Source organism: Thermobia domestica, chromosome 7 (assembly GCF_964235325.1).
Source record: "Thermobia domestica chromosome 7, izTheDome1.hap1.1, whole genome shotgun sequence".
Lineage (NCBI taxonomy): Eukaryota > Metazoa > Arthropoda > Insecta > Zygentoma > Lepismatidae > Thermobia > Thermobia domestica.
Window position 1 is genome coordinate 116280657 of NC_137460.1, and position 15351 is coordinate 116296007.

Genomic DNA, 15351 nt, shown 5'->3' on the forward strand with positions numbered 1-15351 from the left:
AGAATACGATTTCAGTGCAATTAGTGGCTGCGCTGTGTCATATTTACTTAGTGAGATCATGCAGTTGGCATCATTCCCTTGGCCCTTTACATCCATCTCTAAGTTGCCACCGTTAGCCTCCAGAAAAGTTATTATTCGAGGATATACATAATCAATAGTTACTAGAGAAATATAGTACCATTCGTTGTGCAGTTCAATAGTTAATTAAATCATCAAGGATGGAGAAGAATATGTGCTCTAGAGTCTGAGCTTCACAACTAACTACAGGTATTTAATAATCATAGGATCTGGAAATTGGGCGCGTCAGATGGTATTGTAGTTGGGCTTGACGCTCATTATACCACTCTTCCTTAGCTACAGAAGCGTAAGTTGATGCATTGTTATCTTGGAAATTGAGATGTTGGCTTGGAACAGTATTTAGATTATATAGGATGTTTCAAATCAACACCAACAACGTTTGGGAGGTGATTCCTGACACCAAAATAAGTCGAAAAGTGCAGACCAACTTGGGTGCACAAATGCTTCCTTTCGGAGTTTACAACAGTACGTTGTATATTTGTATATTTTTCCTACTTGTAAATCCTTATTTTATTTGGGCGTAAGATATTTTTAAAATATGTACTAGGCTGATTATGTAATTCGAAGAAGAAAGAGAAAAAATATGTTAATTATAATATCGATATAAACAGATATTCATATGTTTTATATGTTTCAAATAATAGGAGTTTGGAATGTCGTTGTCAGGACAATATACAGATGGTGATCAGAAAAATGGAAACACCTGTAGTTGGCAACACGTCAGATGTATGGGTTGGCAGTGGTGTCGTCGAGCCCGCAGCGCCGGACCGCTGGTGGTGGTGTGTTAGGTCGGTCTCCATACTACGTCAGGCGCAGTAGAACAGCAGTATCCAGTGGCTGCAGCAGACGGAGGTAGTGTAAAATGGGAGACCTCTCAGATTTTCAAAGAGGGCAAATTGTTAGTGCGCGGTTATGTGGAGTGAGTGTGACGGCAGTGGCTACTGTGTTAGGTGTGTCGCGTGGGACAGTGTCAAAGGTGATGAAGGCCTACACAACACACGGGAAAACCACATCGGGGAAGCGGAGCAGTGGGCGCAAGAAAATCATGAGTGACAGGTCACGCCGGGTATTAAAGCGCACTGTCACGCAGAACCGTCGTGCCACTGCGGAGCAAGTGACGGAGAAACTCAATCAGCACCTCCCCCACCCTGTTTCGACAATAACAGTCCGCCGCGAATTACATGACATGAACTTATGGGGTCGTGTTGCACGGGCCAAACCGTTCATCAGGGACCATAACGCTTTCGCACGCCGCAAATGGTGCCGCGACCATGCAACTTGGACTGTTGAGAACGTGTGGTATGGTCGGATGAGTCATCCTTCACCCCATGACCAACCACGGGCCGTGTTTAGGTGTGGAGAACGCCCAAAGAAGCTTATGATGTGCAGTGTCTCCGACCAACTGTGAAACATGGCGGCAGCTCGGTGATGCTGTGGGCCGCCATATCATAGTTTTCATTGGGTCCTGTAGTCACACTTAGCGGACGAATCACTGCCAACGATTATGTCGCAATTTTAGGAGACCACTTGCATCCTATGGTCCTGATGTTGTTCCTGGACAATGACGCCATCTTCCAGGATGATAATGCACCCATTCACACAGATGGCGTTGTTGCAGCGTGGTTTGAGGAACATCGGGATGAAGTTCAACACCTCCCCTGGCCCGCCCAATCCCCAGATCTCAACATAATTGAACATCTGTGGTCCGTCTTGGAAACACGAATCCGGCGACGATTTCCAACTCCATCCTCTCTCACAGAACTGGCCGATACCCTGCACGAGGAATGGTGTAAAATTCCACTTGCTACCATTCACGACCTCTATGCCTCCATCCCACGTCGCAACAAGGCTGTTCTGAAGGCGAAAGGTAGCCCGACGCCATATTAATCTGGTAAGTTGCAATTTCGTTCAGGTGTTTCCATTTTTCTGATCACCATCTGTATATAAATAAATGGATTTTTATTCAACGGAGTTTGACATTTTAATGGCTCAATAATCTTAAAAGGAACCGTTCTAAATTGGTGCCGGAACATGGAGAATAGGTTCTATCGTTTAGAAGTAAAGTTAAAACGAGCAACATTGAGCCTGATATTAATTGTACCATCTTAAAAAGCGGCAAGGTAATATCTCGAAATATCATGAGTGCTACGGATAACAAAAATATACATACTGATATGAATTTTCCAGAAAACATGATGGGTGTTTTAAAGGGAATATCGGAACAAATTAAGGATCAAGCTCGGGATCAAGCTCAACAGTTTGAACAGTTAGATAAAAAGATGAATCTCCAAGCTCAACATTTTGACGAAAAGTTAGAGCAATTGCAACAACGTAACGATGACAAATGGGATCAACTACAGCAGCAGTTGATCCAGATGAATCATCAAGTGGATGGAAAGTTTGAGCAATACCATAATATAATGGAACGAAATGATCAGCAAATGAAACAGGTTGAAGAAATGTCATCACAGGTTAATATGAGTGCTCTAAATGAATCTGAACCTTCCACAGAAACAACGGAGAAAGCAAATTTTGAATTTACATTAGTGTAATTTACTGAGTTTTCACAAAAGCGTACTGGACAAAAGCACAAAAGCGTATTGGTTGGAACAGACTATCTGAACTTTTCTTTTCAGTCGAATGTTTTTGATTGTCTTATGGATGTTACGTGTAATGATGATTTTGGTATGCATCAAAGTGTGAAAACTTACGATCCTTTTCGTCTAGCGAATGCTATTGACTACTTGAATTTACAGTATCGTGTTGAGTATGTATTATGTCATGATATTAGTCCTGAAGATGAAGTAATGATAATATAATCATTTTATGGTATGCGCATGACATTAGTAGCAAGAAGAAAGTTGATTCCAGTATCTGTGAAATTCAGAAAGAAGACATGTGTTCCCACCAATGTTTGTATTGATTGGCCGATTGAGTTGAATCTGTTGAACTGTGCATTTAATGACAAGACTAATATGATAATAGTGAGCAATCCGACGATGTCCTTACGGAACATGATACAGTCCGTTGATTTCAATCATCTAAGCATGACATTACGAGATTTTGAAAATCCTTCAATGGTCCAATACAGTGATTACTTGAACCAAACTAACATTAATCGAAACCTACTTCGATACATTCATGTGAGATTAAAGAGTGATCCTAGTGTACAAGATAATGTAAAATACTTATGTACCGGTAATGTAACTAAACCTAACAACAGAAATGGAAGTCAAAATGATTGGCGAAGAGAAGATTGGATTGACAAAAGAAAAGGAAGTCAAACAGAAATTATCCGCCTGACAACAAAGCAGCTACTTCTAAGAAGCAAAATAGAGATACATCGGATACGGTAAAATTAAAATTCAGACTAATGATTTGGTGTTCTTAAGATTACATCCCCAGAGTGATGCATCATTGAAAAGGATGTCCTACCCCACTGCCCATAATGCAGGTCACGCAAGCGCTGGTTCCGATGTCCAGGTCTGCAGCCCCGAAAACATCCTTACCGTTGACAGACGTGTGACATTACATCAGACTGGGGGTGGCAGTCGTTGCGCAACGGTGATTTTCTGTTCGACGCCCTCTGTACACAATTGTTGGAACTAGGAACATCAAACACGGCCCATAGATCGCCACCGGATTGTTCTCCGGAAAGAAGTTTATCTCTAGTCCGTCGGATAGTGAACGACTGAAGTATAAGTTTATAAAAAAACATGTACGACTCATCAGAATTGAATAGAATATAACGTATCAAATTGAACGGAATTCTCATAAAAGTTTTATTGGTACATGTCATGAATTATAAGTATGTAACATTTCAGATACCGTGTATGATTTTGTAAGTTATTATTTCAACATGTGCATGGACATAGAAACAAAGTACAATATCTACATGACACGGTAGTTGACACAGGTATTAGTGCACAGAAAACATAGTACATAAATAAATTTGAAACATGAATATTGCTTTGGAGACAATAACGAATAAATACAGAAATACACATAAATAGGTCATACTGCGTCATGCTAATGTTAAAACAGATTTTATTTAGATTCCTATTTTTACAAAAAACATGATTCGTATACGTATCAACTAAAGATGTTCCCATAGACGAGTGCATTATAAGGTGTAATTTCAAACAGCTTGATAAGGTACAACCAACATACATTCGGTGTGCTAAACAAGAAATGATGGAGATATAAATGACATTTTCAGCATGGGAGGCAGGCATAACATTTATAGTTCTGTTTAACTACTTCCTTAATCTTCATCGTATTTAACCATAACTGTTTTATTTAAAATTATTTCATGTAATCATCTTTACTCTTTCATTAGCGCAAACATTAGGACCATTAATGCGTAAACAGCTTCGACGACTCATTATAATTAGTTATGTAATAATTAAATCTTCTTTATATCAAATCATGTAACATACTTAATGACGTAACCTCCATGTTGATATATTTCGGTAATTTATTTATAAGTTTATTATCTCCATATCGTTTGTAGATATTAAAAGATGTTAAATATACATATATAAAGATATATATGGCATTTCTTTACTTATCATAGCCGTGGAGAATCTTTAAGTAGGATATAAAAGTACGTATACTACAATTTCCAAACTGGTGATTTGAAAATAAATAGGCCTAAACTTGGAAAATATTGATGTTAATAGGACATAAAATTTAGAACGTTTCCGTTTAATTTTAGGGGAAATTTGTATTCAGGAGGTTTCACCTCCTGAAAAAGATTCCAATAATTAGCTACACATGATTATTTGGTTTCTTCTCTTTCCGAAATACCAAATTAAGTACATGAGCTGAAAGTCAAAATATCGTTGTTAAGCTGCTTAGATTTATATTATTTTACTTACAAAGCTCTTTGAAGAATATTTAAAGATTAGTATTTAGTTCTGGTCCCTTTTCCTTTGTAAAACGAAAACACTAAAATACGGATTATTCCGTATATTTAAACTTCATGAAATTATTACACTTTTCATTTTTTTAAAAACATTTCGAGTATATAAATTATATTATATATTTCTTTCTCTTCTTATTCAGGTGCAACGGTTATACACGAATCACCCAAATTGTCAAACAAGATTATTAAGGAAAAAGCTAACTCCTTGGTATAAATTATAATAAAATTAAACAGTTAAAACATGAAAGTAAATGAAATAAAGTAGAACACCAACAAAATACTAAATGATACTGACAGAATATCACCATACAATACTAAATGATATTGACATAACAAGTGTACAGATTCACTTTAGTGGAGCAGTACAGTTTATCCCCTTCTGTAAATTGAAAAATTTTATATTTATGTAAAATTTTTCATTATTTAAGACGTATTTTCTTTTGTTCGATATTTCTCCAATAAAACAGTTTTCATATCATCAGATAAATTATACAGCTTTAAGTTACGAAAATTCTGAGTTCCTGCAGCTTGTTGATCTAAAGTTTTTAGCGTGGCACAATTTCTCAGGATTTTATCGATTATATATGGTCCCACATAACAAGGCATATATTTTGCTGTTTCTTTCTTAAGTGCAGATGATAGATAATGAGTTCTTCGCATCACCCAATCTCCAGTTTTGAAGGTTACTTCTTTAGAGTATGAAGGTTGGTTGTCCTTCTCGAGTATTGGATTTTGTACTGCTAATAGGCGGTCATTTAAATCTAGCGGATACATCTCCTTTGGCCATTGATATTGCCTTTTAAACGTTTCTACAGAAGAATACGACAGGAAGAGTTCTGCTGGGATTTGTTTAGTTACTGTGTTGACAGTGTTGTTCAACAGTTCCTGGACTTGATTTAACATAAGACTCCAGTTGGATTGGTGTTGTGCACAATAGTCTCATCAATCTGTTCAACTCCCTATGGCGCCTTTCAACAATACCATTAGCTTGAGGTGTATATGGAGATGTCTGTCGATGTTTGATATGGTGATCTTCGCAGTACTTTTTCCAAGTACGAAACAAAAATTGAGGACCCTGATCAGTGATAATACTCTCTGGGTATGGGAAGATAAAGAAGTAATTTCTCTCCAATGTTTTTATTATTTCTGGTGTATGCGACTTCTTAATTGAAAGAAACAAACAAAGCGTGAATAAATGTCGACAACAGATAGAATGTACTGATAACCACGACTGATAGGGAGCTTACCTTCCAAGTCAAGACATAATCGCTGATGAGCATAATTAGCAGTCAAGTGATATTCCTTACTAGTAACCTTTCGATTGTTATATTTCGTTTTCGCACATTGCAAGCAATTTCTTATACATCTAACCATGTCAGATTTCATAGTTTTCCAGAAAAATAAGGATTTACAGAATGCTAAACATTTAGCCTGTCCAAAATGACCTTTATCATGTATTCGCGTCACTATCATTTCAGTCAAACTTTTTGGTACTACAAGCAACCAACCTCCTGTTTTGACATTTCGCACAAAAAGTACAGAATGATGTAATCTGATGTACGTATTGTTAGGAGAGTTTTCCAATTTCTTTCTCAAGGTTTGACAAAAAAAGATCTTTTTGTTGCGCTTCCTGAAGTTCCCTATAGTTTAATAATATAGGGTTCTCTTTAAAAATAAAATTTCCATAGTATAGGAAAATATCTTTAGATGGACGATAAAGATGTTGGGTTTCCACAGAATTATCGGTAGAGGCTGCGATTTCGTCCATTCTATTGATATAATAGTGCGTTACGGAATTCGCTGATTCTGGCGGGAATCGACTTAAGGCATCCGCTACGAAATTTTCTTTCCCTGCTATGTGCTCAAAAGTTAAGTCGAACCTCTGAAGTTTCAATATTATCTTCGTAGTTCTAGCATCTAAGTTCTTGAGAGAGAAAGCATATGTTGCAGCATGATTGTCACAGTGAACAATCGTTCTTCGTCCAAGAATGAAACTGGAAAATCGTTCACAAAGGAACAAGACTGCTAGCAATTCCAATTGAAATATTGACATAGACAGTTCATGGACTTTTACACGTCTGCTAGCATAAGCTATTATGGTAGGATCAGCAGAATTGTCTTGATATTGAGCGAGATAACCTGCTAAATTTTCATTACATGCATCACTAAAAAGATGCCAATCAAGGTCAAAGTTTGGTTGTCCTAATGCTGGTGGTTCACTTGCCAGCTGTCGTAGTTTATCGAACTTTTCAAACAATTCAGGTGTAAATTTAAAAGGAACATCCTTTCTCAACAAAGCATATAAAGGTGCTGTCAATTCGGAAAATTTCTCAATATGGCGATGTCTCCAACCTAGTATTCCCAGAAAGGATTTTAAGTGTTTTCGTGTCTTTCGCACTGGAAAATTTCTAATAGCCTCGTTGGACTTTGGGTCAACTTGTATTTTATCACCACTGACGATGTGTCCTAGAAACTTTATTTCATTAAAACAAACTTACACTTCCTGAAATTTAAGGAAAAGTTAGCTCGATCGAAGATGTCAAATACTCTTTCCAAATGAGCGAAATGTTCATCCAAACTAGAAGAAAAACATAATACGTCGTCTAGATATACAGTAACAAATGACCTCGTGTTCATATTAAAGAATTTGTTCATCGTTTGTTGGAATACAGCAGGAGAAGAACGCAGACCCATAGGAAGTACTTTCATACAGTACTGACGGCCTAAATAGACGAAACTAGTGTACATATAGGATGATGGATGCAACGGCAGACCCTAATATCCCGATGTACAATCAAAAGATGAAAATATATTTGCACCTGACAGACGTGCCAATATTTCGTAAATGGGTTCCACTTGAACTTTAGGTGCAATTACTTTCTTGTTCAATCCCCGCAAATCAAGGACTGGACGAACACCTCCTGAAGATTTTCGCACACAGTGCATGGGGTTTCGGTAAGGAGAGGATATCTCTTCCGCGATACCATGTTGCACCCATTTTCCAAGCTCTTCTTCGAATTGTTTTCTCATTGCCTGAGGAACGCTGTACAATTTCCCAACTACTGGTTCTTCGTCATTCAACTGTATCTTGTAAGGTTCCGTTCGAATCCTCCGAGGGTATTCGGTGAACATGTGCCGGTATTTTAACAACAAATATAGTAATCGTGACTTCGTATCTTCTCCTAAATCCGCTCTGTCGTTCACGAAGTTCTTCAATTCTTCTTCTGTTACATTGGGTTCCGGTATTCGTACATGCTCATCATTTATAGATGGTTCCGAGACTATATAAGAATAACAACTATCATATGTGGAATTCGTATTTGATAATGACAGCTGCATAAACGTTGGTTGCGAAACATCGATAGTTACGGATTGACCTACGTTATCTTCAAGAATAATCTTCTGATTTCCATTATTAATTATACATTTGAACTTTTTAAGAAAAGGACTACCAAGTAATAGATCCGGTTTCATATTTTTAACTACAAACACTGGAACTTCAAACAGATGATTTTGAATTTTAACATTAATTATTTGTAATCCTTGAACTTGGAAGTTTTCTTTACCCGCAAACGTTCCCAAACATACGTTAGAATACGGTTTAAGTTTAGCAGATGGAAATTTATTTGTTACTTGTTTCCAAATTCTTTCTGACAATAAATTGAGTTCAGCTCCTGAATCGAAAAGACAAGTTAACGGAATACCTCCAATACTGCCTTTAACAGATGGAGACGGAAAACAATAATCTTCAGGGTTCATAGTTCTAGTTGTATCTTCATCAATTACAAAGTATACCTGATAGTATAGTTCTGTGTCATATTTAGAGCTAATAGCACACGTATCTTGTTTAGTAAGAGGTATATGTTCATTTACGCAACCGATTTCCCCCTTTACAATTGGTTGCGCTAATTGTTTACCTGACTGGTAGTGTTGTTTAACGCAGGCGATATGGTAGAATGCTGTTCCGTATTTCCATTTCCAGAGGAAGTCTTTGGTTCGTTTACACTACATGTCTGTGTAGCGCTAGTTTTTCCGTATGGCCTTTTCCATGGCCTAAATCCATAGCTTCCTCGGTATTGTCCTCTTCTGTTACCATATCTCCAATTATCATTTCCTTGACGATTATAATCTGAAGCCAACGTGGGACTTGGCGGCTTTACATTAAGCTCATTTCCAGCAATATCCGTTTGTACTGAGGAATCAATTCGAAATCTCTTAACATAATTTACCTTTGGAGATCGAAGGAAAGGTCCTTTGTTGTCTCGGTTGTGACTGTACCTACTAAACGAGTTGAAAGTATTATCATCTACTTCTTCTATATCAGTTAATCTCAGCATTAATTCGTCCAAATTCTTACTTGGTGTCGCTCGTAAAATTTTCGCATCAGCTGGTGGAATGCTGTTTAAAACTAGGTCCATAAGCTCGGCATCGTCAGGAGTACTCGAAATACTCTGATATCGCTCAACAAGATAACATGCGAAATCAGAAACTGAGGCATATCTTGACTTGTCATAACGCATGTGTTGAAGTTGTCTTTTATGGGCGCGCTCTAGGCGAGGTGATAAGTATTGACGCCTAAATGCTTTGACAAAATCCTCGTAAGTATTAAATTCCTGGCGTAAGCTTCTGAACCAAGCGCCTGCACCTTTTGTTAGGCATCGTTGGGTTATGACTAGCTTCTCTTTCTCATGTAGCTCAAACAATTCAATTGTTTCTGTTAACTCCTCTAGAAATGATTTTGCAGCTCCGGAATTCTGTCCATTAAATCGTGGAAAATCACGTAAATCTTTATATTTGATCTTATTTAAGCAAGCAGATGAGGTATTAATTCCGGGATTATTTTGATTTTTACTTGATATCAACATGTTTTTCGGCACGTGCTCTGAATTTGACGTATTAGCGACTGGCGTATCTTCGTTACTAATTGGTGGTGAAGTAGCATTAATATAATTTATCGTTTGATAGTTGGGAACGGTGTTTACATTTGGCCACAACGTTGGGCTGACAATGGGCTTAAGCGTACTCACAGTATTAGTAATTGTAGTAGTAACTATTGTTTTAGTGGTTGTGACACTCGGTTGAACTATTGTGTTAGTGGTTGTGACACTCGGTTGAACTACAATTGAAGCATGATCATTTGTGAGTACATTCACTTTTTTCTCAACCTCTTGCAACCTTGTCTTCATTTCATCCTCTAATTTCCTCAAATCATCTGAATTCTGAGTAACTAGTTTCTTTACGTCTTCGTTTTCCTTTATTAGATTCTCCAATCTTGACTCGGAAACGTCCTGATACTCTACGATATCTTCCAGCTTCGTTTCAATGTTCTCAATACGATGAGTGCGTTCTTCTTCTCTCTGCTTAATATCTCGGATTTCTCCATCCAATCGTTGTACTGTCTGGTCCATATCTCCTCGAATCTCTTCCCTCAATTTCCTAATATCCTCTTTCAACTCTCTTTTTAAGTCATTGTTTATATCCACTACTTTGTTAAACTTCGAGTTAACTTCACACTTCAGTTCAGTAAACTGTTGTAATATCAACTTAAGGATATCGTCTGGATTTGAGTTCAAAGCTTCCTTTGGTTTTCCATTATTATCATTTGTATAACCACTTTCTGTCTCATCTCCTATAATTAGATTGTCATCCAATCCTTCATTTTCATTTCCAGTTTTTTGTTCAGCAACAATAACATTCTGGTTCCCCATAGAATTTTCAACTTCCGTACTCATTACATGTGTTTCTTTCTCTGTTCTTAACTTCAAACTATCTCCTTCTGCAACATCAGTTACTCTACATTTCGGACAAAACCATCTAACACCTTCTTCACTAAGATGATCATATTCATCATCAGGAATTTCTACACACGAAAAGTGAAACCAGCCTTGGCATTCATCACATTGAATGGCTTTTCCATCTTCTGATACATTTATCTGTTCGGCTGACACACTAATATTACAACATGTATACACAAATTCACTGTCCACATTGTCCTTACTTTTCGAACATAACGCCATTATGCACTTTTTCTTAAAAATCTTCTCCAGTTGGCTATTCCTCTGAATACAATCTTCCCCTTTAATTATGTAAATCTTTTTTCATTACAAACAAATTTATTTTAATTTAAACGGCATTTGCTTACCGAACTTTCTTCCGAGCGTACTAATGTTGTCGTAATTTCTCGACGGACTTCTTCCAAATTCTTAGCTCCAAATTAAGGATACCAAACATCCTGGCTGCGGTAGCCACTCTCTGTCCTACCCCACTGCCCATAATGCCGGTCACGCAAGCGCTGGTTCCGATGTCCAGGTCTGCAGCCCCGAAAACATCCTTACCGTTGACAGACGTGTGACATTACATCAGACTGGGGGTGGAAGTCGTTGCGCAACGGTGATTTTCTGTTCGACGCCCTCTGTACACAATTGTTGGAACTAGGAACATCAAACACGGCCCATAGATCGCCACCGGATTGTTCTCCGGAAAGAAGTTTATCTCTAGTCCGTCGGATAGTGAACGACTGAAGTATAAGTTTATAAAAAAACATGTACGACTCATCAGAATTGAATAGAATATAACGTATCAAATTGAACGGAATTCTCATAAAAGTTTTATTGGTACATGTCATGAATTATAAGTATGTAACATTTCAGATACCGTGTATGATTTTGTAAGTTATTATTTCAACATGTGCATGGACATAGAAACAAAGTACAATATCTACATGACACGGTAGTTGACACAGGTATTAGTGCACAGAAAACATAGTACATAAATAAATTTGAAACATGAATATTGCTTTGGAGACAATAACGAATAAATACAGAAATACACATAAATAGGTCATACTGCGTCATGCTAATGTTAAAACAGATTTTATTTAGATTCCTATTTTTACAAAAAACATGATTCGTATACGTATCAACTAAAGATGTTCCCATAGACGAGTGCATTATAAGGTGTAATTTCAAACAGCTTGATAAGGTACAACCAACATACATTCGGTGTGCTAAACAAGAAATGATGGAGATATAAATGACATTTTCAGCATGGGAGGCAGGCATAACATTTATAGTTCTGTTTAACTACTTCCTTAATCTTCATCGTATTTAACCACAACTGTTTTATTTAAAATTATTTCATGTAATCATCTTTACTCTTTCATTAGCGCAAACATTAGGACCATTAATGCGTAAACAGCTTCGACGACTCATTATAATTAGTTATGTAATAATTAAATCTTCTTTATATCAAATCATGTAACATACTTAATGACGTAACCTCCATGTTGATATATTTCGGTAATTTATTTATAAGTTTATTATCTCCATATCGTTTGTAGATATTAAAAGATGTTAAATATACATATATAAAGATATATATGGCATTTCTTTACTTATCATAGCCGTGGAGAATCTTTAAGTAGGATATAAAAGTACGTATACTACAATTTCCAAACTGGTGATTTGAAAATAAATAGGCCTAAACTTGGAAAATATTGATGTTAATAGGACATAAAATTTAGAACGTTTCCATTTAATTTTAGGGGAAATTTGTATTCAGGAGGTTTCACCTCCTGAAAAAGATTCCAATAATTAGCTACACATGATTATTTGGTTTCTTCTCTTTCCGAAATACCAAATTAAGTACATGAGCTGAAAGTCAAAATATCGTTGTTAAGCTGCTTAGATTTATATTATTTTACTTACAAAGCTCTTTGAAGAATATTTAAAGATTAGTATTTAGTTCTGGTCCCTTTTCCTTTGTAAAACGAAAACACTAAAATACGGATTATTCCGTATATTTAAACTTCATGAAATTATTACACTTTTCATTTTTTTAAAAACATTTCGAGTATATAAATTATATTATATATTTCTTTCTCTTCTTATTCAGGTGCAACGGTTATACACGAATCACCCAAATTGTCAAACAAGATTATTAAGGAAAAAGCTAACTCCTTGGTATAAATTATAATAAAATTAAACAGTTAAAACATGAAAGTAAATGAAATAAAGTAGAACACCAACAAAATACTAAATGATACTGACAGAATATCACCATACAATACTAAATGATATTGACATAACAAGTGTACAGATTCACTTTAGTGGAGCAGTACAAGGATATATAATTTTTTTTATTTGTTTGCTGGACCTTATTTATGTACGAAACAAATTAATCCTAAGTATTTGAACTTATGGATATAAGAACTGGGAAAATTTTGGGATTACGAAATATTGATGAAATTAAATTATGGCAACCTACTGAAAACACTAGAAAACGGTGGATGGATTTAGTCAAAACTTTAGTTCATCCAGAGATTATAAGGAAAGCTAATATAAAGAATACTTAACAGAGGGAATTTAGTTTTCAAATAGGAGGAAAACGAAGCATTTCATGGATATGCAAGTTTGTTTAATGTATTTGATTTTACGTTATTTAATCTTTGAGTTTATGTCTATAATCGCAGTTACTCAACTTATATAAACAACTGTCTCAATGTTATGTGTTTTGTTTAATATTCGTATTTCCTAATATTCATGCGTTTTCCTATGGTAGCGGAACGCAATATCAATCACATTATTCGTGTTCCATGTTATTGAAGTATATTTAAAGGCATCTTTGTAATGCGAACATATATATTGAAGTTAATAATCTATAATTTTCCTAAGAAATTCATATTCAGGCAATTCTTACTTTTGTGTTCTTATATTGGAATTTATGTAAATAATGTTAAAGAAAAAAGGGGATATTTTTAATGTAAACGTATGAAAGTAATTACTATTATAAAAAATTAAATATGGTATATGTGTATATTTATATGAATTGTAATTTTCAAGTGTACGAGGTGCATTTGAAAACTCGAATGATTAGCATGTAAAGGTAAACGGTCCAGAAGTCTTTTTCTTTTTATTGAGTAAATAAATAAAAAGCAAAAGCCCGTCGAGGGCCATAATATACAACAGTACGTTGTATATTTGTATATTTTTACTACTTGTAAATCCTTATTTTATTTGGGCGTAAGGCATTTTAAAATATGTACTAGGCTGATTATGTAATTCGAAGAAGAAAAAGAAAAACAAATATGTCAATTATAATATCGATATAAAAAGATATTCATATGTTTTATATGTTTTGAATAATAGGATTTTGGAATGTCGTTGTCAGGACAACATATATAAATAAATGGATTTTTATTAAACGGAGGTTGACAATTTAATGACTCAATAATCTTAAAAGAAACCGTTCTAAGTTATAGGCTACCGAAAACGTGAAAAACTGAACTTTGAAGGTCCATAGCTGCGAAACTATTGGACCTACTGTAGTCGGGTCTAGACTTCACTTAGAAACTAGTATGTGGTCTATTCAAAATTTCGGAATCCTGCGGTACCTCCGAACCATTTTTTATAGAGGTAATTGATGAGTACTTCAAATTATATGCCCGTGGCCAAACTCCCTCCATAAAAACTGTTGCGGAAGCATCGCAGGATTCTGAAACATGGATATTTGGGTAGGACACATAGTAGTTCCTCAGTGAAGTCTTGACCCGATTACGGTAGGTCCCACAGTTTCGAAGCTATGGACCTTTAAGGTTCAGTTTTTTTATGTTTTCGGCAGCCTATAACTCCGAAAAGAAGCATTTGTACATCCAGGTGGGTCTATATTTTTCGTTGTATCTTGATGTCAGGAATCGCCTCCGAAATGTTGTCGGTGTTGTTTTGAAACACCCTGTGGAATGCAAGTTGTCACCCAAAATGTCAAAATAATAATTGCAAAGAATACTTTTCTGAGCGTAATCTCACAACCAACGGAATACTAAGAAATTTCACAGAGGAGCTTACAGCATCACATAATAGCCATATCTAATGGTAAAGAAGAGAGGATTCGGACCGTAAGCTTATTTGGGAATCACCTTATAGAAATAGAGCTTTCTAGGAAATCAGAGGAAGAGAACTCACTGGACCAAATTACGTGCTTCCAATCATCAATGGGCCACATTGCATATCATTCTAATCAGTTTCTGTTATCATTGAGAATTCACTTCTGATACGTTGTGTTGTTTTTTTATATATACTTGGCATTTTGTGTATTTTTTATCTTTATTGCGATGTTTTTCACGGTGTGTTTTCTATTGTCTTGTAGTGTTTTGTATTTATTAACTAGCCTTTAATTTCTTGCATAATACCTTCTGTTCGTGAGTATAGGTCTCCTATTTTCATGCACTGAAATATCGTATCTCTATCTACACTTTCAGGGTTGACTTGTTCTGGGAATCGCCTACGTAATGCTTTATTTTATTTTCACAATTTCCTTAGTAGGTCTTATTGTTTGTAATGTTGGTATTG